Here is a 22,604-nt window from a genome sequence, read left to right as displayed (position 1 = left end):
GTAGGTAAGGAAAGAGTAGCAAAAAACATGCAAGGGTATACAATCTTCGGCGCGGTCGAAGTTAGCCTCGGCCCTCTTGTTTAATTTATAATACTTCTATGATAATTGTGGCCATACACCAGATTTTTCAGTTGTTACTATTTTGCAGCAAGAACAACATTACAACAAAACATTCACCCTTGTTATAAAAAGGGTTAGACTAAATTACAAAACGCACACAGTAAACTGCGCGAAAATATTTATGCAGACATTCACTTGACTCAAACAATTAGTTTAAGAGTCCACGTCGGAAAAATCAGAGGTCAAACGTGTAAATTATTACTGTTTGTACAAAAATATGTGTTTATTGCTTTATGCACAAAAAAAACTTATGTACTCCTGTTGTTACAGCTCTTAACGACGATCTTCGAAGGATAAAAATATATATTTGGATGAATCAAAAAGGAATTAAGCTTTGTGGTTTTATTTAGCGACCTCGAGACGGCAAACAAACGGTATGTAGTATACATGATCTTTGGGACCTTTGTATTACTTTACTCGAGTCGTTTCATACCATTCACAGTGGTCGATTTGGATGATTTAGCGTATCGAAATAATTAGCTTTTAGAATATAGCGTATAGAAACACAAAAATTTGCGAATATGCAGGGGTGTCACAGAAATCTACAGAGATTTCCAGGCAGTATGTTTTTGAAATTTGCTACATCAAATGTTGGTGTCACAGAAATTAAGGATATTTCAATTTAGGAACTTTTTATGGAATCACTGTACGATTGGCAAATTATTAGAAACGATTACCGATATCAGCTATTTCGATAGTTGCTGAAGACAATAGGGTTGCGCAATGCAAAAGTAAATATGTATATCTGTTTCTGAATTTAACGTTGTTATACGTTACGTAAATGGAAGTATACAAATCATGTTCCAAAAAAAAAAAAAAAAAAAAAAAAAAAAAAAAGAAAAAACTGCGAAATTGGTAAAAGGTTAAATTTAAATATCAATCCCGCGCAATATAGTCGTTGAATTGACCCTATTATTTACATTTGAAATTGACTTGACATTGACAAAAATTTAATCCCACTGTAGAGCAAAAGCTACTAACGTTATACATGTGTGCATATGTATTTACGAACTACTTGTGCTATGTATATTATGGGGTCTTTTGTTTTCTCAATCAACATTCAAAATTAACTTTTGAATTCCTTTTTGAAAATATATACATATTTATAAAAAATATCGAAGACTTTAACATCGGCTATGCCGAAGTTTATAAACCCTTGCAGTCCTTGGCAATAACCCTAAGCAAAGCATCGCACGCATACACATACAGTTCATGTAGCGTTGCGTCTGTGTGTGTATGCATGTGCTCTGTTGATGACGTATGACGTAGTAGAAAGCAAGCAGCGCTGACGGCAGAGCAGAACAGAGATTATTATATAGACTGTAACTTGTGTTATTTTTATCCGATCAGATTCAAATTTGGGATCTGGGGTTCTATATCCAATATTATGTCATATGTAAATTTCATAGCGATACTCCAATTTTTGTGAAAATGTTTCTTCTAGAGCTATATGATATAGTAGTCCGATCCTGATAAATTTCATACTTGATCTGCTCCAGATAATAAAAAGCACAGAAAAAAATTTCAGCCCGATAGCCCTTAAGATGGCTGAGTACAACGCCTACGCACGGACGGACAGACGGATCAGCATAAGAAGCTTAGTCGATATAGTCATGTCCGTCTGTCCATATGAACACCTAGATTTAGGAGACAGGAGATAGGAGCTAGAAGCACCAAAATTGGTTTGTAGTTGCGTGTAGTATGTACGGTCAAGTTCGTTTCAAGTTTTTCGCATCAATGCACTGAATTGGATGCATGTTATAAAAACATTAAACTCACTAACGGAAACTCACAGGCGCAGCGCTTTATAAACCGAATGTGGCTACGTGCCGATCACTTATACATACATATGTATGTACATATAAGTACCTACAGTTGCGGATATTTTTATTACAATTCTGTTCCGTAAGGAATATTAAATTTCATAACAAAAGCTAAGAAAATAACAAAGTTGTTGAGAAAAGTCACTGTTCGTGACTTTGCCATTTGTATGGGAGGTATATGATATAGTAGACCGATCCGGCTGAATCCGAGATATATGTACAACCCCTGCAGGATAAAGAAGCCTACATGCAGCTCTATAGGTCTTACCGTCTAGAAGGAGTTTGCGCTGATCCAGACGGACGGACATGGCTATTTGAACTCGTTTCGTCATTCACTTTCACTCGTTGCAGAGGACGGACGTGTTTTTTTTGCGCTTATCAAATTTTATTTTTTTCTCGCGATTAAATACATTTCTATAACTTTTAATCTCATTATCGGCCTAATAATAATTTCTGCATAAGAATTTTATTTTCTTCTCATGCAGTCGCTCTTGTTTAAACTTTAAATATACATAAATCAAAACTTACAACAATACTTGCATTAGCGGTGTTGTTGTTTTGCTTATTTCTTTTGCCTTTTGTCTTTACCGTTGTAACTAGCTCTCACGCTTTTGCGTACAAATTGTTGTTGCATGTGTTCAATTTGACGAGCTCTCCCGCTCTTCCCTATTCTTTTTTGATTCGCGCTCTCGTCTTTTGCCTACCCGCGACTCTGTGATACGTGTTTTTGTTTTTGTGTATTCTTTCTCTTTTAATTCTTTAGTTGTGAAGGCTTACTCTGCACATTAACCCTTGTGTCAGAACTGGTCAGTATATTCTTATACACAGATTTTTTACCTTTAGAATTTGTATTTTTTTAGTAGTTTAGTAGTTGCCACTAATGCGGTTGACTCCCATGATTATATTCTTTGTTGGTTGTGTGATAATGGGGTTCACGTTAAGTGTGCAGGTTACACAGGCAGAATCAAGGAGTCTATTGCTAAAGGTGGTGGCTTAAAATATAGCTGTGATGCTTGCCGGGAGGTCGAGAATGAGATGCGCTCTTTCATGAGGCGGACTAGAGATAGTTTTGACACTTTAAGGGCAGGTTTTAATAAACTGCGGTGGAGACTCAGTTCAGAAGTTTATCGCTTATGAACGAGTCTCCGAAACCAGTCCTTGGGGTGTTCCTTTATCTGTAGATCCGCCAGCGTCTCTTATCGTCCCCGACCGGTCTCATGCACCGTCCACTCCTAATGTACAGCAATTGATATCGTTTAAGAGCCCGGTTGTGAATGGGAATAGTAAGGAATTACCGGTATCACCTGGGAATGATCTCTTAAAAACGACGCCAATTGTAGTGTCCGATGTGTCCGGGCAATTACCCATTCCAATGGATATTGCCGATAGCTCTAAAATTATCGAGGGACCCGTGAACAAGTTTTTTTTTTTTTAAATTAGAGCCTAACAACAAGTTTGAGATATTTTTCTTAATCTAGTACTTAAGATAAATCCTGGGGATATTGCAGGCGGCCCGAATCACTTGTTATTGGGTTGGTCTGTCATTTCTTTTAAGACGAGTTCTATTATTAGTTCGCGTAAGGGAATTGGCAAGAACATTTGGGTGTGCATCCAGTTTCGCAGAATACTTTAGTTGTTGACTACCTATTTCAGATTTTACGCTAGGTAAATTTAGATCATTTTGAATGTTGTCGTTCCGTATATACCACGGGGCCCCCGTGATTGATCTTAAAATTTTCGACTGCGCTCTTTGTATAATATCGACATTGCTGGTACTTGCCTTCCCCCATAGTACGGCTCCGTAAGTCCAGATGGGTTTCAGTACGGAGTTGTATAGGAGGACTTTATATTCCAGACGTAGAGGGGACCGAGCATTGATGATCCAATGTAGGCTACTTGCTTTCAGTTTAAGCTGTGACTTTTTTGCTTCGATGTGCTTGCGCCAAGTTAGTCTTCTGTCTAGGTGGATGCCAAGGTAAGTGACATACACGGCTTGAGGAATTGGTACGTTATTTAGCATTATAGCTGGACAGTTTCTTCTGCTAAGCGTACCTATGTATATGTGACATGTTTGCATTTCTGCTCGTTGACCCGGATACGCCAGGTTGCTAGCCATTCCTCTACCACCTTGAGGTGTTCCTCTAATTTTGCAGAGGCTTGTATTGGGCATTTGGATCTGCTGAGGATTGCCGTGTCATCGGCAAAAGTGGACGTTGTAAGTCCTAAACTCGTTGGTAAGTCTGCAGTGTACAGTAGGTAGAGCAATGGGCCGAGTACACTGCCTTGCGGTACACCAGCTTTGATTTCAAAATCAGCCGAGACGGAGCCATTACATCTTACAGCGAATTGCCTATTGTAAAGGTAAGATTCCATGAGTTTGTGGGTGTACTGTGGCAGTTTTTGCCGGATTTTGAACATCAGACCCTCCAGCCAAACTCTATCGAAAGCCTGGGCAACGTCGAGAAAGACAGCCGCACAGTATTTTTTTAGTTCGAATGCTGTTCGTATTTCGGATGTTATGCGATTGACTTGTTCAATTGTACCATGTTTTTCGCGGAAGCCGAACTGGTGTGAAGAGATTGTGTTCTCCGATGCCAGAAATGAGTTTAGTCGGACCTGCAGGACCTTTTCAAAAAGCTTCGAAAGACATGGCAGCAAACTAATTGGCCTATAGGATGATGGCTGGGTTTTGTCCTTTCCCACTTTAGGAATCATGATGATAGTGGACCTTTTCCATGTTCTTGGGAAGTAGCCAATTCTTATTATAGCGTTGAACAGTTTGCAGATGTATTGTATGGCAATGATAGGGAGTTCCAGGATCATTTTCGGTGTGATTAGGTCATGGCCAGGGGCTTTTTTTGGCTTTATGTGGTTTTTAATAACTGCAGTGATCTCGTCCGATTGGAGTTCCGAGTACTCACTATCCGTTAGTGTGCTCGAAGGGGGAAGTACAGATGAGTTTGATGTTGGATTTGGCTGGAAAACCATTTTAAGATGTGTGGCAAATACGGATGCCCTCTCTTCGTCGCTGCGGGCCCATCCACCGGTTGGACTCCTTATCGGTGAAATTGTCTCTGCAGAAGCGCTTAAAGTTGGGTGGGCTTTCCAGAGAGGATGTTTAGTGCTGGTTGGGCTGAGCTTTTCTATGTATTTTCTTTGAGCCCAGCTTTCCTCTTGTCTTAACGCCTTGGAGAGGTTGCGATTAGCATGCCTTAGGCGAAGTTTTGCTGCTGGTGAGCGAGTAATCTGCCATTCTCTTCTTAGACGTCGTTTTTCCGTTACTAATTGTTCTATCCGCCGGTTCGTGGGCCTGTCAACAGGTTTAGTGTAGGCAGGTGGAGTAGATACTTTTGCTGCAGCTGCCATCATAGACTCAAGTGCAGAGACGCACATATCAATGTCCTCTGCAGCATCCAGTTTCGGCGAACAGTCAATGTGGGCACTCATGTACATTTTAAATTTAAGCCAATTTGTTTTGTTGTTTGTAAGCCTATATGGGCGATCAAGTACTTGAGGTCTTGTTAATAGTGTGAATAGTACTGGAGAGTGATCGGAAGTTAAATCTAGCAGTGTATCCGCAGTGATCCGATTACGTGGAATCCTCTTGGTTACTGCGAAATCAATCAAGTCAGGCACTTTCTGTGGATCTGTGGGCCAATAAGTAGGCCTACCCGGTGAGACGCAATCCATCTTATTGAGAGGGTTGACTATTGCGTATGTTTGGCGTTATAGTCCCCTGCTGCAATGAAGCGATCTCCGAGTGTGTTAAAGAAATCGGTAAATTCCTTTTCAGAGATTGAGAAGCGTGGTGGGCAGTACAGGGCAACCAATGTAGTGTTGCCGCAGCTGGTTTGGACGGTTATAGCAGTTGCTTGTAGGTGCTGTGTTTCAAATCTGTTGAGGAACGAGTGTTTTATACGGTTTTTGATTAGGATACCAGTCCCGCCATGAGCTTTTCCGTCTGGATGGTTTGTTGCATAGAAGGTATATTTTGGTATTTGAAAATTATTTTTTGATGTTAAATGTGTTTCCGAAATCAGCAAAACGTCGATTTCACTTGAGTCTAGGAATAGTTGCAGTTCATTTTTGTGCTTGGAGATGCCGTTAGCATTCCAAAGACATAGACGTAGGGAAGCCATTATTTATTCTCGATAAGCTTCTGGATAAGCAGGTTTTGATTCCGCATCAGTTCTTGCATACAGTTTTGCATGAACGTCATAAAAGTGGTCATGTTTTGATTGAGTGAGATCAATAGGGCTTCTAAGCCACTTGGAGTTTGCTGGTCAAGCTCTGGTGCGCTAGGTTGCGGATTCTGTAGATGGTGGAGTGACGGGGTCTCTTTTGCGGGCTCCGTCTGTCCAGTTCGGAGCACACTAGCGAAGGATACACTAGGACTGTATGTAGCAGGCATGTTAGATGATCTAACAGCCTTGGCGAAGAATACCTCCGGTGTAGTTTTAGAGGCGTTGACGGTGATTTTTGGTCCAGCTGGGGGATTGCGCCCGTTTAGGTGAGATTTAAGATCCTTGAAGACAGGACATCCTCTGTAGTTGGCCGTGTGGTTCCCTCCACAGTTACTGCATAATCTTAGTGCGACATTGTTTCTGTCCTTGGTGCAAATGCCATCTTTATGATGTTCGCCACAGCCACACACTGACCTGAGATTGCAGTTGTTAGAGGTGTGGTTGTATTCCTGGCAGTTTTTACACTGCGGTGGTTGGTGTCTCTTATGGGGCTCCTCTACGGTGATTCTTCTGTGCAATAGGAGCTGTAGGTTGTAGATTGGGTGCACTTCATTTGGCTTCGACCGCTTTGCATCTGGTTGGAGCTCGATTTTAAAGAGCGGCTGTGCGACTTTGTTCCTGTTGATGATGTTGACAACGGATTTGACCGCAAACCCTTTTTCGACCAACGCGTCTGGAGGTACTTTTCGATGATGCGGAAATTGTCCTCAGTTTGGGTTTGACATTTAATTTCTTTAATGTTACCCCTATTGAGAGGGGTTACAACAAAGTTATTTGCCCCTACTGTTTCTACTAGCTTCGAAATCAGGGCGCTGCAGTTGGCTCCACGGATGTATAAAGGGGGTGGTCTAGCCGATTTAACTTTATCTACAGCGCCGGCTTGATCATCTTGCTGATCGGCAAGAATTTTAAAACGATTCCCGCTAAGGGGTGCTACTTGTTCATTTGGTTTGGTTATTTTCGGCGTATTGCCACTTTTTTTTTTTTGCGGGCTTAGCTTGCAGTGGGGTCGGCGACACCACCGAAAAGTACGCGTTGTTGCGTTGGACCGAGAGTCGACGCTCACGTTGTTGTTGTACAATTAGTTCTTGTAGCTGTTGCTGTTGGGGATCGAGAGAGCTTGGGCCCGAATTGGTGGACATGGCTTTTGTAAAAAATACGCACTTTGTTGTTGCAACTTAGTATTTATTGCTATTAGAGCAATCTAATAGCAATATGATTGTAAATAGGCGTCTCTGGGGCGACTGAGAGCCCTACACAAATTTTTGCAAACGCGGTCTTTTTTACACTCAATTTTTGCGGAGTGCATTAAATAACACGCCTGTACACGGCGGCAGTTTAAAAGAGATTACCGTGAACAAGTTGACTGCTGCAGTAGGTGACTTGTCCAACGTTACTGCTGCGGCTGACGCTTCGGGACCGCGGCCTCTCGTTGGCATACCACCAAAGAAACATCTATTTGTTTCTAGGCTAGACCCTGTTGTCACATCTGATGATGTAATAGCCTATATTCCGAAGAAAGTTAACGTCAGACATGGTGGTATACTCTAATCATTTAGAGGCAATTCAGTTTGTCTCCTCTTTAGTTTCCAGTCAAGACATGCTCATAGTTGTAGGTGATTTTAATTTACCCGCTTTAGCATGGTCACCAACAGATGAATTTACCATGTTGCTGCCCTCTATGTCACATGACTTTATTGATGGCCTTCTAGTCTTATCTTTATCCCAAGTCAACCCTGTCCTAAATTCTAATGGAAAATCGTTAGATCTTATTTTTGTATTGGACTCTTCTTATTGTGATGGTTCTAGGATCAAACCATTTGTTCTTCCCGAAGACAAATTTCATCCTACATTATATTAAAAAATTGATCTGCTCTTCCTTTCACCATTACTTGGTTCAAATGAGTTACCTCTAACTAGGTGCTTTCGTAAGCCTTAATGAAAACATTACTACTACCGAGTGGTCTTATCTGTACAATTGTAGAGATATGAACTCAGCTGTTCGTTTTTTTTATGATACTCTGAATTCACTCTTTGATATTTGTGTGCCTCTTGGTAGGCTGGAGCGGCTTAACACACCTCCCTGGTTCTCTCGAGAGTTATCCAATTTGAAAAACGTGAAGACTCGATATTATAAGAAGTTTCAAAAAACACGTCCTTTAGAACGCCTAAATTATATGAATGATTTGGGCGTACTTATGGACCATAAGTTAAATTTTAACACCCATATTTCCACCACGGTCGCAAAGGCCATGAGTGTCCTGGGTTCCAATAAAAGATGGTCAAAAGAATTTAACGACCTCTATACAACTAAAGTTCTTTTTACTTCGCTTGTCCGTCCTATTTTAGAGTATGGAACTTGCATTTGGTCACCTCAATATGAGTCGCACCAGATTAGACTTGAATCCGTTCAAAAGCAGTTTTTGCTATTTGCTCTTCGTGGTTTAAGCTGGAATCGCAATGTCAATTTGCCTTCGTATTTTAGTAGACTTCTCTTGATTAACCTTCCTTCTCTAACTAACCGTAGAATTATGCTTGGTGTCATTTTTATGCACAAGCTCTTAATTGGTGATATCGACTCGCCCGAGTTATTAGCTCAGGTAAATCTGTCGGTACCATGTAGACGGAGTAGACATCCTTTGATACCTTTATCCCTTAGTCGTTGTTCTTCTAATTATGCCATGCATGAACCTTTTAGGGGCCTCTGCTCTGATTACAACCTTCTATTCCCGGTAATCGGCTGAGAGTTTTCTATTAATATACTTAAAACATCTAGCCTATCACATTTAGTTAATAGATAGCTATAGTATTATTTGTTTGTCTGTTTTTTCTATTTTCCACGCGATTCGTACCGTGCGATATACGACTGCACCCCTCGGTCGGTCGGGTGGGAGGTGGGCAGTTATCTGCTGGGCTCGCGCGTAACAGGCTTTGCCCTGGTGTCGTGGGGCCACTTGAACGTTCTGCGCATAGTATCGTCAACGTCCGCAATACATTGTATATGCTGATTAAGAATATCTATGTATACTGATATATGGTCTAAGATGCTTCCTTCCTTCCCTGCCAATTGTTACCTCTTATACAAGTGAAGGTGTGAAGAATATATATACATATGTATATATACATATATACTTTTTGGGACCTGTTACACAAATTTTGCGATTTTTACCCCACGGGTGCATGGTATAAAATTGGTTATCCGCAAAATTTATAAACTTTAACTACACGATAACGCATATTTTTTGAAGACGCGGACAAAGTTATGTCAGTCTAAATTTGTTAACAAATCATCAGACATAAATTAACAAATATAAACAAACCCGGAGGTACTAAGTTTAATTTTTGAAACCTTTATACTTAATTCTATCCAAAATTTGTAGTATTAGTGTGGCAGTTTTTTAGCAGGCAAAATTATGTATGTACAAACGTACAAATGAATGTATGTACAGTGGTGGTCAGCGTGTAAGCCCCTTTTTTTTTTTTTTGATTTTAAAGTTGATTTTCTCGGCTCCTAAGAAACTTAATGAAGAAATTTTTCAGTTATTTGCTGGTTATTGTATTTAGAATCTGACACGTAATTATTGTCATTCCAGCTTTCGACGTTTTTTTTACAGGTGCGTTTGAAAAAAAAGCTCCCCCAAAATGTTTGACAATAGTTTAGCCCGGTCATTTCAAAATCTTTAATATTATAGTTAGACATGTGTATTCTTTGAAAAAGTTGTAGATCTAGGTAATCTAAGATAAACTGCATACCAAAAATTTTCATTTTAGCCCCAGTATTTATTTTGGGGTCTATCGAAATTTCGGGATTTTGTATGTAATTCTTGAGGTCTCTTTGTTTGGCGACGTTTTACGATACCAATTTAAACTTAAGTATTATTTTCTTATTCTAAGTATGAAAGTGAATTGAATTTCCCGTCAAATGATACATGTTTCATAAAAATCCGACAAAAATTAGATTGATTTCATCGCCCATACTTAAAAAAAGACTAGAACTAGCAAAATTTCCCACACATCCTCCGTCTCTTTCTTTGCACGCATGTATGGGAAATTTTGCTTACCTGGTTTTTTTTAAGTATGGGCGGTGAAATCAATCTAATTTTTGTCGGATTTTTATGAAACATGTATCATTTGACGGGAAATTCAATTCACTTTCATACTTAGAATAAGAAAATAATACTTAAGTTTAAATTGGTATCGTAAAACGTCGCCAAACAAAGAGACCTCAAGAATTACATACAAAATCCCGAAATTTCGATAGACCCCAAAATAAATACTGGGGCTAAAATGAAAATTTTTGGTATGCAGTTTATCTTAGATTACCTAGATCTACAACTTTTTCAAAGAATACACATGTCTAACTATAATATTAAAGATTTTGAAATGACCGGGCTAAACTATTGTCAAACATTTTGGGGGAGCTTTTTTTTCAAACGCACCTGTAGAAAAAACGTCGAAAGCTGGAATGACAATAATTACGTGTCAGATTCTAAATACAATAACCAACAAATAACTGAAAAAATTTCTTCATTAAGTTTCTTAGGAGCCGAGAAAATCAAATTTAAAATCAAAAAAAAAAAGGGCTTACACGCTGACCACCACTGTATGTACATATATACTAGAGAGCTGCATGAATTATAGTAGATTAATTTGAGTTACACTGCGCGCCACTTGAATAGGACACATCTAAGGTCGATTTTCTATAGTTCATTTCTGCTAAGCCAAGCCAACTATGAATATAATTTTTGTTTTCTAAAAAAAGTTTATTTTATTACATTAATTTGACGATAATTTCAAAATTGTTCAAAAGTTGTAAGTATACAAAAATCAGTGTTAACTAGTAAATAACAAAATGTGGAGTCTTAAATATGCACCACTTGAATAGGACACTTTAACTTAAAATAGTGTAAGAATATTTTAATCCTCTTCACATAAAATATTATTTAAAATAAAAATCATTAACATGTTTAAAAAAAAAACAGAAAACCAAAAAAAACGTGCAGCTCTGTAGCTCTTACGGTCTAGGAGGAGTTTGCGTTGATCCAGACGGACGGACGGACTATTTGAACTCGTCTCGTCGTGCTGATCAAAAATATATATACTTTGTATGGTCGGAGATGCTTCGTTCTATGCGTTGCACACTCCTGACCAAAATTAATATACCCTTTTTGCAAGGGTATAAAAAACGTTAGAATATAATTTGTTTTTTATACCATACACCCATAGGTTGAAATGGTATATTAAAGTCGCCAAAATGTATGAAACAGGCAGAAGGAAGCTTCTACGACCCCATAAAGTATAGATATTCTTGATCAGGATCAACAGCCGAGTCGATCTAGCCTTGTCCGTCCGTCTGTCCGTATGAACACCTAGATCTCGGAGACTGTAAAAGCCAGAGCCACCAAATTTGGTATGTAGACTCGTGTAGTATGTAAAATGATCAAGTTTATTTCAAATTTTTGCCACGCCCCCTTCCGCTCCACCAATTTAAAAAAAGCGTTTATCTCAAAAACTATTCTAGCTAGAGACACCATATTTGGTATGTATATTTGCTTAGTAAATGCGCACATTATGTATGTGTTGAGATATTGCCACGCCTCTTTTCGCCTCCGTAATTTGAAAAAATGTTGATTATCTCCCGCATTGTTATACCTTGTGCAATCAAAATTTTTCAAACTTAAATTTAATACTAATATCCAGCAAAATACCACATTTGATCAAAATCGGAAGTCAACCAATCTTTAAATTTCTCTCCACGGCTCGACATCAAGTGATCGCTTTTCTACACTAGCCCTCCTAGTGTCTTACAACACTGGTAAATCATATGATATCATACAGATAAAATATGTGTAACCTAACACTACCAAATTACATTCTTAATTCAATTTAAATATTACGATGCGCTTATGTATGGGAAGGATGTTAAGCTATGCCGCAGTGTCACTCGCTCTGCCGATAGTTGCCTTGGCACAGTCATTAACAGATATATCAAATTAAGAAATGTTTAATTTGAAAGCAATCGCGTTAAAAGTAACGAAGTTATTTACAAAGTCACTGTTTTCGACCGATCATTCCTATGGGAGCTATATGATATACTCATCCGATCTTGATTAAATTTGGCACAGTAGTTTATAGGCGTAATAAACTCCCTAATATTAAGTTTCACGATAATAGCACAGAAAATAACGAAGTTATTGAGAAAAGTCTCTGTTCGTGACTTTGGGATTTGTATGGGAGCTATATGATACAGTGGTCCGATCCGGCTGAATCCGAGATATACAACCCCTGCAGTGTATACAAGCCTTTCAGATATGTAGCTCTTACGGTCTAGGAGGAGTTTGCGTTGGTCCAGACGAACGGACGGACATGGCTATTTGAACTCGTCTCGTCGTGCTGATCAAAAATATATATACTTTGTATGATCGGAGATGCACACTTCTGACCATAATTAATATACCCTTTTTGCAAGGGTATAACTAGATATTAACGGCTATACCTAGACGGTGACAGTCACTTCCGCTGGCAATTATTTGGTGATCAACTCCCATTTAGCGACACTCAGTTATAAAGTCTTATCGTCATCTGTACTGCTTCAATTCGATCTTAAAATAGACTCTACTGAGCTATTGAACCAGTTAAACCCCATAGACCTACCACAAAGTTTATTATTCTTTCTTTAAACGACTGTATTTATGCTTAACAAACATTTCACCCAGTAATCAGATCAGAAGCCCCTCTTTCTTCTGTAAATGAAGAAAGTAAGTCGTCTCACCGACTTCGGTATACCATGCACCAAGTAAGTAAAATATTTTCAATTTCTATTACATTGTTTTTACAATGTAAGCATATGCTATCTCGCTCACTCTGCAAACGCACGAGCCCTCTATCGCCGCCACTAGCCTACGGCCAACTCTGCCCTTATGGACCGGATAGTAAAACTCGTTTATACGTATATTTTCTATGTTTCTAATCCGATTTTAAAATTTGGTATGTCGGTAGATATTAATAGGGCTAAGTCTGCTGAATTTTTGTTTTGGTTAATATCGGTTTTTTCTAGATTATGAAGGCGAAAGTGGGCGTGGCATACATCCCAAATTTGGTGGTTCTAGTTTTATTAGTTTTCGGGAAAAACTGTTTTTATTAAATTTTTATCTGCGCGTGTTCTAAGCCAGTACACATTCCAAATTTGATGTCTATAGTAGAGGTGTCAAACTATCGATAGTCGGCACCATCGATAGTCGACGATAGTTTTTTCATCACCATCGATAGTGGACGATAGTACCATCGATAGTGCCTCGATGGTGCACAAGGCAAAAGTAACTATAATAAAGTATTTAAAAAATGGTTTAATTCGATGTTGTAAGATATAAGAAATGTCCAAAATTGTATTACCTATTACTATAATTTTTTGGAAGAGTTTATCCATAGATTTTGGTTTAAGAATAATAAAATATTGACGTTTTCCTCCTTCAACCGTGTTCTGCGGTCAGAGACAATTTGCCCTGCCTTGCTAAAAATATCATTAGCACATTTGTTAGATGTGCGCGACTTGGCAACTGGTATCTGCAGTCCAATATTTTGCTGTATTTTATAAAGCCTATATCCTCTACTATGCTGTAGGGCTGAACATCTATGGCAATCAATTCCGCTAAAGTTCGATCAATAACCTTTTTCCGATGTGCGTTGGGGTCATATAATACACTTTTTTATATATGTATGAGTCCATTGATCGCATACTTGATCTACTATCGACTACTATCGGAAGAGCAACACCATCGATAGTGAGTCGACCCGATAGTGCTCAACCATCGATAGTGTCGATAGTGCTATCGATAGTTTAACACCTCTAGTCTATAGCTGGTATAGCATTTGAGAAAATCGGTTTTATCTAATTTGCGGGGGCAAGGCAAAAAATGGAAATAAACTTGAACACCGTAGGTATTACAGGGGTCTAATTACCACACAAGTCTCTGTTTTTGACCGATACTTCCTATGGGAGCTATATGATAAAGTCGTCCGATCCTGAGTAAATTTGACGCAGTCATTATTAAAAATACTTTACCGACAAATATACAATCGCATGTAAAGTAACGAAGTTATTCATAAGTCACAGGTTTTGACCGATCGCTCCTATGGGGGCTGTATGATATACATACTCATTCAATCTTGACCAAATTAGGTACAGTGATCAACAGTTATACGAAACTAACAAATATTAATTTTTATGACAATGACTTAGAAAATAAATAACTTATTGAGAAAAGTTACTGTTCGTGACTTTGTCATTTGTATAGGAGCCATATGATATAGTGGTCTCGGCTGAATCCGAGATATACAACTTGTGCAGTAAATACAAGCCTACATGCAATTTCAGCTCTGTAGCTCTAACGGTTTATGCGGAGTATGTTCTGATCCAGGCAGACGGCCGCACATGGCTATTTCAACTCGACTCGTCGTCGTGATTAAGAATATATGTACTTTATATTGTCGGAGATGATTCCTTCTGTGCGTTGCACACTTCTGTCCAAAACATACATAACCTTTTTGCAAGGGTACACAAACATCGGCGCGACGAAGTTAGCCCCGGACTTGCCCACGCGATTCGTGCCGACAGTTCTCTGATTGGGTTCGCGCAAAACAGGCTAGTGGTGTTCTGGCCACATATGGCCACTTGCACGTGAAGACAATATAAATAATATCAAATATCGGCTATGCCGAGGTTTATGTACATCAGTACATTTAGTTGGATTATTTTTAAACCCTCCATTCAAAGAATTGAGTTTTTTACCTGAAGAAAAAAAAAACATGTTTTGGAGACCGTCAAAAGCATGATGAATGAAATTTATGAAATCCAAGCGACACAGATGACGACTCAAAAATTGAAAACACTTCGCCAAATATGTAGCAATAATGAATTTCAAGAGTATTTCGACAAAAATCAACCAAAACAAATGAAACTTGACTAAAATCCTATAGATTTAGAAATTGATATATATTTTGCCACAACTACTCGTTCAAACATGCCAATTTTAGATTTTTGGAAACAGGCAACTGACTTGAAATTATTGCAAGTGGTGCCCAAACAAATATTATGCATACCTGGAAGCTCTGCCACAAGCGAGAGAGTTTTTTTCGTCGTCGGGGAAAATATTAAATGAAAGGCGCACAATATTGTCAAGCGCAAATCTCGATATGTTACTTTTTTTTTACAAAAATATGTAATTTAAATTTGAATTTTTGTATACCTATTAATCCTTTATAAAAAATGCAATTTAAGTGCTGTTTTGAAGAAAAACAAAGGAAATAAAAAATTTTATTTTGTACTAAATTTTTTTTTCGGGCGGGCGGGTTGGTTTCGGGTTACAAAATTTTTTTAGCTTTCGGGTACGGGTAAAATTTTCCTCTTCGGCCCATGGGCTGGGTCGGGTTGGGTTGAAAATTTCGGCCCATGCCCACCTTTAGTTGCGACTATGTAGGTAGCGCTACCGACAGAGCTGGGAGCAGAGCCGATTAATATTGACTGTAACTTGTGTTTTATTTATCCGGTCAGATTTAAGTTTTGGGATCTCAGGTTTTATATAAAATATTATCACATACATATGTAAACTACATAGCGATATTCTAACGTCTCCTTATGTGCGTTACAAACATCTGACTAATTTTATAATACCCTCTGTAAGGGTATAAAATGCGTTTTAATCGAGCGTTTCTGCGGTCGTTGTCACATAACAGCTATATGATGTTGTTACCCAATTTTTATCAAATTTATCAGAACTATAATTTAATTATATATTATGAAATGAAAATAAAATTTTAGTTTCAAGGACCAAATGTACATATACCTTTCAGATTAATATTTATGTTCCGTTGCACTAGATGAACCTTTCCGAATACTATGCAATGACTAAAACAGATTTGGCTATGTCTAAAATCTGTATAAGGTAGGTTTCACAATTATAACGCCACCCATATATTTCAAATATTGGTCTAACGGTACAATTCTCGATGTTACAATGTTCTACCGAAATACTTGTTGGGACACAACAACAACATATACGAACTTTGGAATTAGTGGGATTAACGGGACTTTTTTGTTTACGAGAATTCTATTTTAGGCGCGTTTCATAATTATAAATATATAGCTGTAAAAAACGCTCAGGAAGGAAGAAATTACTTTCTAGCCGAGATGAGCGAAAAATTATCAATAAAGCTAGCAATACTTGTAAGAGTTTGCACGACTTGCAAGGAGAAGTCGATAAAAATGTTAGTCGTACCACCGTTTGGCGGACACTAAATAGGTCCAACTTTATAAAAAATAAGCTGATGAGTTGCGTTTCAGCTTTAAAAGCTAAACACAAACTTGCTCGGATGGATTTTGGGCGTCAAAATATGGAGACACAGTGATCATCCGTAAGTCACACAAAATAATAACCCAATTCGTTTTTATTGCAAGGATTAAAATTGCAGGTCTTCTTTTCGGATGAAAAGAAGTGGAATTTGAATGGTCCTGATGGTTTTCGGAGATATTGGCATGACCTGAGAAAAGAGCCACAAGTTTTCTCTAAGCGAAATTTTGGAGGAGGAAGCGTGATGGTTTGGGCAGCTTTTTCCTCAGTTGGATGCCTGAATCTCCAATTCGTATCATCACGAATGAAGAGTGGAGATTACATCCAAGTGTTGGAAAACAGTCTCGTCCCATTTTTGAATGAAAATGAGGATAGAGACTGGATTTTCCAACAAGACAATGCCGCAATCCACGTCAGCAGGGAGACGAAGTCGTGGTTTGCCTCAAAGAATATCGCCCTTATGTCCTGGCCATCGAGATCACCAGACCTCAATCCAATTGAGAATCTGTGGGGCATCTTAGTCTGTAAGGTCTACAAGGAAAATCGCCAGTTCAACACAGTTCAAGAACTGAAAAATGCGATAGAGGAGGCTTGGCTGGAGATTGACCCAGAGACAATTTAAAATTTACTATGAGGTATGCCACGAAGAATATTCAATGTTATTGCCAAAAATGGCAAACAAATTTAAAGTATTTTGAAATAAAATTCTTACTAATTGTTAACATTTATAGAAAAAAACGCTTTAATTGAAAGTGGCGTTATAATTATGAAACGCGCTTAAAATAAAATTCTCGTAAACAAAAAAGTCCCGTTAATCCCACTAATTCCAAAGTTCGTATATGTTGTTGTTGTGTCCCAAAAAGTATTTCGGTAGAACATTGTAACATCGAGAATTGTACCGTTAGACCAATATTTGAAATATATGGGTGGCGTTATAATTGTGAAACGTACCTTAATAGGGTATAGAAGGCAGAAGGCGTTGGGCAAATTTGTGAAAAAAACTTGGCTGGTTTTGTAGTCTCTGAGATCTAGGTGCGACAGACGGACTAGACTGTTGATGCTGATCAAGAATAAATATAAACTTTATGGTACATACATTTTGACGATTTTAATGTACAGTTTCAACCTATAGGTCTACGGTATAAATACACAGTTTAGCATTGAGCATAGCTGACTGACAAAACTTTTGTGAATATAAATAATAGTAAATACTTATAGCGTGCATATAATGCATCTAATATCGTATCACTGCAAGGGTTATCAACAACTGGCACTACTTCGTTGCCTGCTACTTTAAACACTTCTTTCTTTTTAGTCGCTGCTTATATCTAGAATTTTAAGCATGGCTGTTTATTGGGCAAATCTCTGAAAATAGTTGTTTTTTTGTCTAACAATAATCCGCTTAATTTCAAAAGATATTAACAAAAAACATAATATTTCTGTGTTCTGGGTGTGAATTTTAAAAGTTTTTTACCTTATACCAATCTTTGATTTATAACGCATCGAATACGAAAATAAAAAAATTATAAGATCGTATTAAGTTACGAATTATCGCTAAAAACGAAAATTTGTCATTGCTCAAGGCACTTAAATAGTAGGCTTTTGCTTAAAATTTTTGATGTTTATACTCCGACTATGAATATTAAGCTAAAGGATATAGTTACTTTGTATGATATACGTACATACAAAAAATCGTAAATGGAGTCAGTAAACATGGAGTTTCCAACACCATCGAAGTTCTACGTTTTACTACCTACCGTACCTGGATTACTTATTGTAATAATCCATGTTTTCGGGGGTTGAAAATTGTTTATACTTTATGCTTGGCATTGGCCACTTGACATCGTGCCGTTGTTACAAATATTCCTAAATGTTTTAAACAGAGCGTGGATGCATGTCTGTTTGGTTTTAACCAGTACTTTACATATGATGCTTCTTGTTTTGTTTTGTTTTGTGTTTTTGCTTCATTTAGTATACATATTTCTTGACTTTGGTAAATGTTGAAAATGTGACCTACTAGCTTCTCTGATGTAACAATAGAAAAATTTAATATTTTAACTGAAAAAACTTTTTGAGCTGCATAGATGCAAAATAGCTTTAATGTAGACAACTTTGACGATTTTAAGTCTAAAATATTTACTTACACCTATTTTAACTTTACATTTTCATGAAATATTGTTCGTATGCTTAGTTACAATGAATGTTTGTGTATGTAGACGTCCACAAAGACCAGAGCAATAGATTGTATCGTAACCGTTTGGTAAGCCTTTGTCTAGCAGCCATTTTAAGTGCTAAAAAAGTCGAAAAGTTGTAGGAACAATGTAGACAGCGTGTTTTCATTTTATGCGAATTAAGCTGCCACTTGAACAACTACTTTATCTTTACTGGAGACTGGACCACCGAGACCAAAAGGACAACGACACTGATAGTAGCAGTAAGGGAAATACACAGCAAAGCACGTCCGCGTTGGTTGTTGAATGTGTCGGGTACTTCCTGAACAAATATGTAGCAACCAAATGTAGACTCTCTTACCAGTACTCGCACTTCGAAAGCTTTTTTACAATCCTCACAAACTAAACTTTTATTCCCAAGGGGGTTATTCGCTTTAACCTAATTTAATTTTGTTAGAAGATAGAATTTTGAATCCTCGACTAACTACAAAAGACACGATTTGCCATATGGGTATACCCAAGAAAGTTTAAACCAACGTCGAAATTTCTATTAAAACGATAGTGTATGTGTATTATACTAACTAAAGGATGAAGTTTGCAAACAATTACATTTGTGTGGGGTGTGCATGAACAGCCACTGTACACGAAGACGAGCGAGACGATGTGATCATCGTCAAAGAGACAATGTGATCGTGTGAGAGAAGACGATCAGAAAGCGATGACGAGAGAGAGTTGGTTTTTGCGCGACAAAAACGACGGACGTGTTGTGAGGTCATAGCCCGAAGCAACTTGTTTCTTCAACAATTAAATTTAAACAGTGCGCAAAACAAGGAAATTTTTTTGTTTTAAAGCTCGCAAGCCTTTTACATGGATGCGTCGTTATCGGTTACTCCGAATTTCTGACAAATAGAATAAATTGTATCTGCAATAATTTCGCTGGTGTAGTTTCTACTTCAATTCGTAATCATCCAGCAGGCGGCGCTTTTTTTGCATTTCAGTTTTAATAACATTTCATCACAAATGCAATGCATGTACGACTTGGAAGCGAAAATTTGGGATCTATTAATTAAGCAAAGGCCCTTTATCATCGACGATTTTAAAGGGTTGCTGATCGTTTACAACCATTTGTATTTCCTCCTTATTGACGTCGGTTTTTAAAGGGTTGACTGCTCAACAAGCTTTACAATTTTCGGAATGGTTTCCTTGTTTTTAATGGGTGGATACCATTTCGCAAACATTTCGTTATTGCATTTATCAAAGGAAGACCATAACTGGACGATAAATATAGATTTGTAAATACAGGGTGTCAAACAATTATTCACTATGGTATTTCATGTATTTTGGAAGAATTTTTTGACTTAATATTATAAACAAATCAATATATTTTCATAAAAACTAAACAAAATTAATATTAACTTAAGTATACAATAAAAAACAACACAACAAAGACTTAAACGACTCAGAACTTTAACTGTCAATTAATTCTTTGCAAAAATGCAAACTGAAGTAGAAAATAAGGTAAAACTGTTAACAAAAAGATATATAGTTCTAATATTTGGTGTGTCCTTCTTCGGCATCAGTCACAGAATGTAAGCGTCTCGGCATCGATCCAATTAGTTGCTGAAGGTCATACTGCTCTGGTAATTTTTGCCACTCTTCTTTTATAATTTCTATAAGAGCGGTTTTATTTTTCGGTCTACGTTTAGCCTCTTTCTTCTTTAAAAATACCCAGAAATCTATGGGATTAAGATCTGGACTTTGTTGCAGTTATATATCACCCAGGATCGGCACAAATGGGACTTGTACTTTGGATGAAATACATCTCCACACCATTACGGGCAACTTACCAAATTTGACTGTGGGAATTATATTTCTATTTTCGACAATTGCCCGTTTCAGAATGTTGTATACCGTGCGAATTTTGATTGAAAACATTTCTGCCAAGTCTTTTGCCGTTTTTCCGTTAGCATGGTTAAAATAAACCAGCTGTATTATCTCGTCGCTTACTCGTTTTCCAGGCATTTTAAACAAATCACAGCGCAGCTAAAACAACATATGAAGCATATCGTAAAAACGACAACGTACTCCAAGTACGTCAACGGTATCGCCAAGGAACACGAGTCCCACATTAAGCCAATACAGCACGGTAAGCACAGAAGAAGTGCTATTGGCAGCAGCGGACCTGCAAGACAAGAAGGCTCCTGGCCCCGATGCCATTCCGAACAAAGCCATTAAGCTAGCTGCCCGCTTGCAGCCGGAAAAATTTTCCAATGTATTTACAAAATGTTTAAAAGAGTGCACCTTTCCTGACATTTGGAAAAAGTAGAACTTGGTGCTAATTCCGAAGCCGAACAAGCCGCTCGAAGATCCTTCTGGCTACAGACCGCTATGCATGCTTGACACTGCGGCGAAGATGCTGGAAAAAATCATCAGCACAAGGCTGGAAACCGCCATCTCACAGGCCGGAAACCTTTCGCGCATGTAATTTGGGTTCAGAAAGGCCAAATCTACGTTGCATGCACTATCGTCAGTAGTCAACATAGCGGCGAAAGCGATTGAAGGGCAACGATTGAAAGGTGGCGGGAAAAAGTACTGCCTTATAACCACGCTAGATGTAAATGAAGTAAGTAAGTCGACTCGCCGACTTGGGTATACCATACACCAGGTGAAACAAATTTTTATAAATTTCGAAAACCAAATGTACATATGTATGTATGTCTATTTAATTGTTTTAACATGCTTCATACTATGTGCTATCTCGCTCACTCTACAAACACACGAGCACTCTAGCGCCGCCACTAGCCAACGGCCAATTTTACCCTTATAGACCGCGTGGTAAAATACGTTCAAAGGCATATTTTGCATGTTTCTAATCCGATTTCAATAAAATTTTTTAGTTTGGTAGAAATAGATAAGATTAATTAGTCTGCCGAATTTGATCTGCGATAGTCAAAAAACTACAGGAGAAAATGGGTTTTTTCTTAATTATGGAGGCGGAAGTGGGCGTGGCAAAATATGAAAATATATATACTCTGCGCGCATACTAAGCCAGTGTACATACTAAATTTGGTGACTTTAGCTTTGTTAGTTTTTTGATAAAATTAGTTTTGTTTAATTTTCGGGGGCGGAAGTGGGCCTTGCAAAATTTTTAAATAGCCAGTTTCTGCGCGTCTATTAAACTAGTCTACATACCAAATTTGTAGTCGGTAACTGTCGTAGTTTTTGAGAAAATCAGTTTTATGTAAATTCCGTGGGCGGAAGAGGCGTGGCAAAAAGTTTGAACAATTATTTTCTGCGCGCTAACTAAACGAAAATATTAACCAAATTAGATGTCTCTAGCTGTTATACTATTTAAGAAAAACAGTTTTTTGTGATTCCTGGGGGCGTAAGAGGGCGTGGCCTTAATTCCAATTAACTCTATACATTTTCATACATACTACACGAGTATACATACCAAATTTGGTGGCTCTAGCTCTTATAGCCTCCGACATCTGCTTGTTCATACAGACGGACATGGCTAGATCGACTCGGCTGTTGATCCTGATCAAGAATATATATGCTTTATAGGGTCAAAGAAGCTTCCTTCTGCCTGTTACATACATTTTGACGACTTTAAGTTTGCGAAACGGCTTACATACGAAAAAACAAAGTTATTAATCAGACTCACTGTTTCCGCCGATTGTTCCTATGGGAGCCATAAAATATAGTCGCCCGATCTTGATCAACTTTGGCAGAGTCGTTTATAAGTGTAATAAGCTAATATTAAGTTTCACGACAATAGCTCAGAAAATAGCGAAGTTATTAAGAAAAGGCACTTATCGTGTCTTTGCCGTTTGTTTGGGAGCTATATGATATAGTGGTCCGATCCGGCTGAATCCGAGATATACAACCCCTGCAGTA

At 38.0% G+C, this 22,604-nt stretch overlaps 1 long non-coding RNA gene across 2 annotated transcripts in view; it reads left to right on the top strand.

Annotated features, from left to right (window-relative positions):
- Nucleotides 1–22,604, top strand: part of LOC137586440 (uncharacterized) — an 84,583-nt gene that overhangs the window by 24,354 nt on the left and 37,625 nt on the right. For both annotated transcript variants that reach the window (XR_011033787.1, XR_011033788.1), the window contains exon 2: nt 391–494. This is a non-coding gene — a long non-coding RNA (uncharacterized lncRNA). The remainder of the gene's footprint in view (nt 1–390; nt 495–22,604) is intronic.

The sequence above is a fragment of the Drosophila tropicalis genome, unplaced genomic scaffold (genome assembly GCF_018151085.1).
Source record: "Drosophila tropicalis isolate 14030-0801.00 unplaced genomic scaffold, ASM1815108v1 contig_993, whole genome shotgun sequence".
In the NCBI taxonomy this organism is placed as follows: Eukaryota; Metazoa; Arthropoda; class Insecta; order Diptera; family Drosophilidae; genus Drosophila; species Drosophila tropicalis.
Note: the sequence above shows the minus strand (reverse complement) of the source record. Positions and strands in the feature narration are given on the sequence as shown.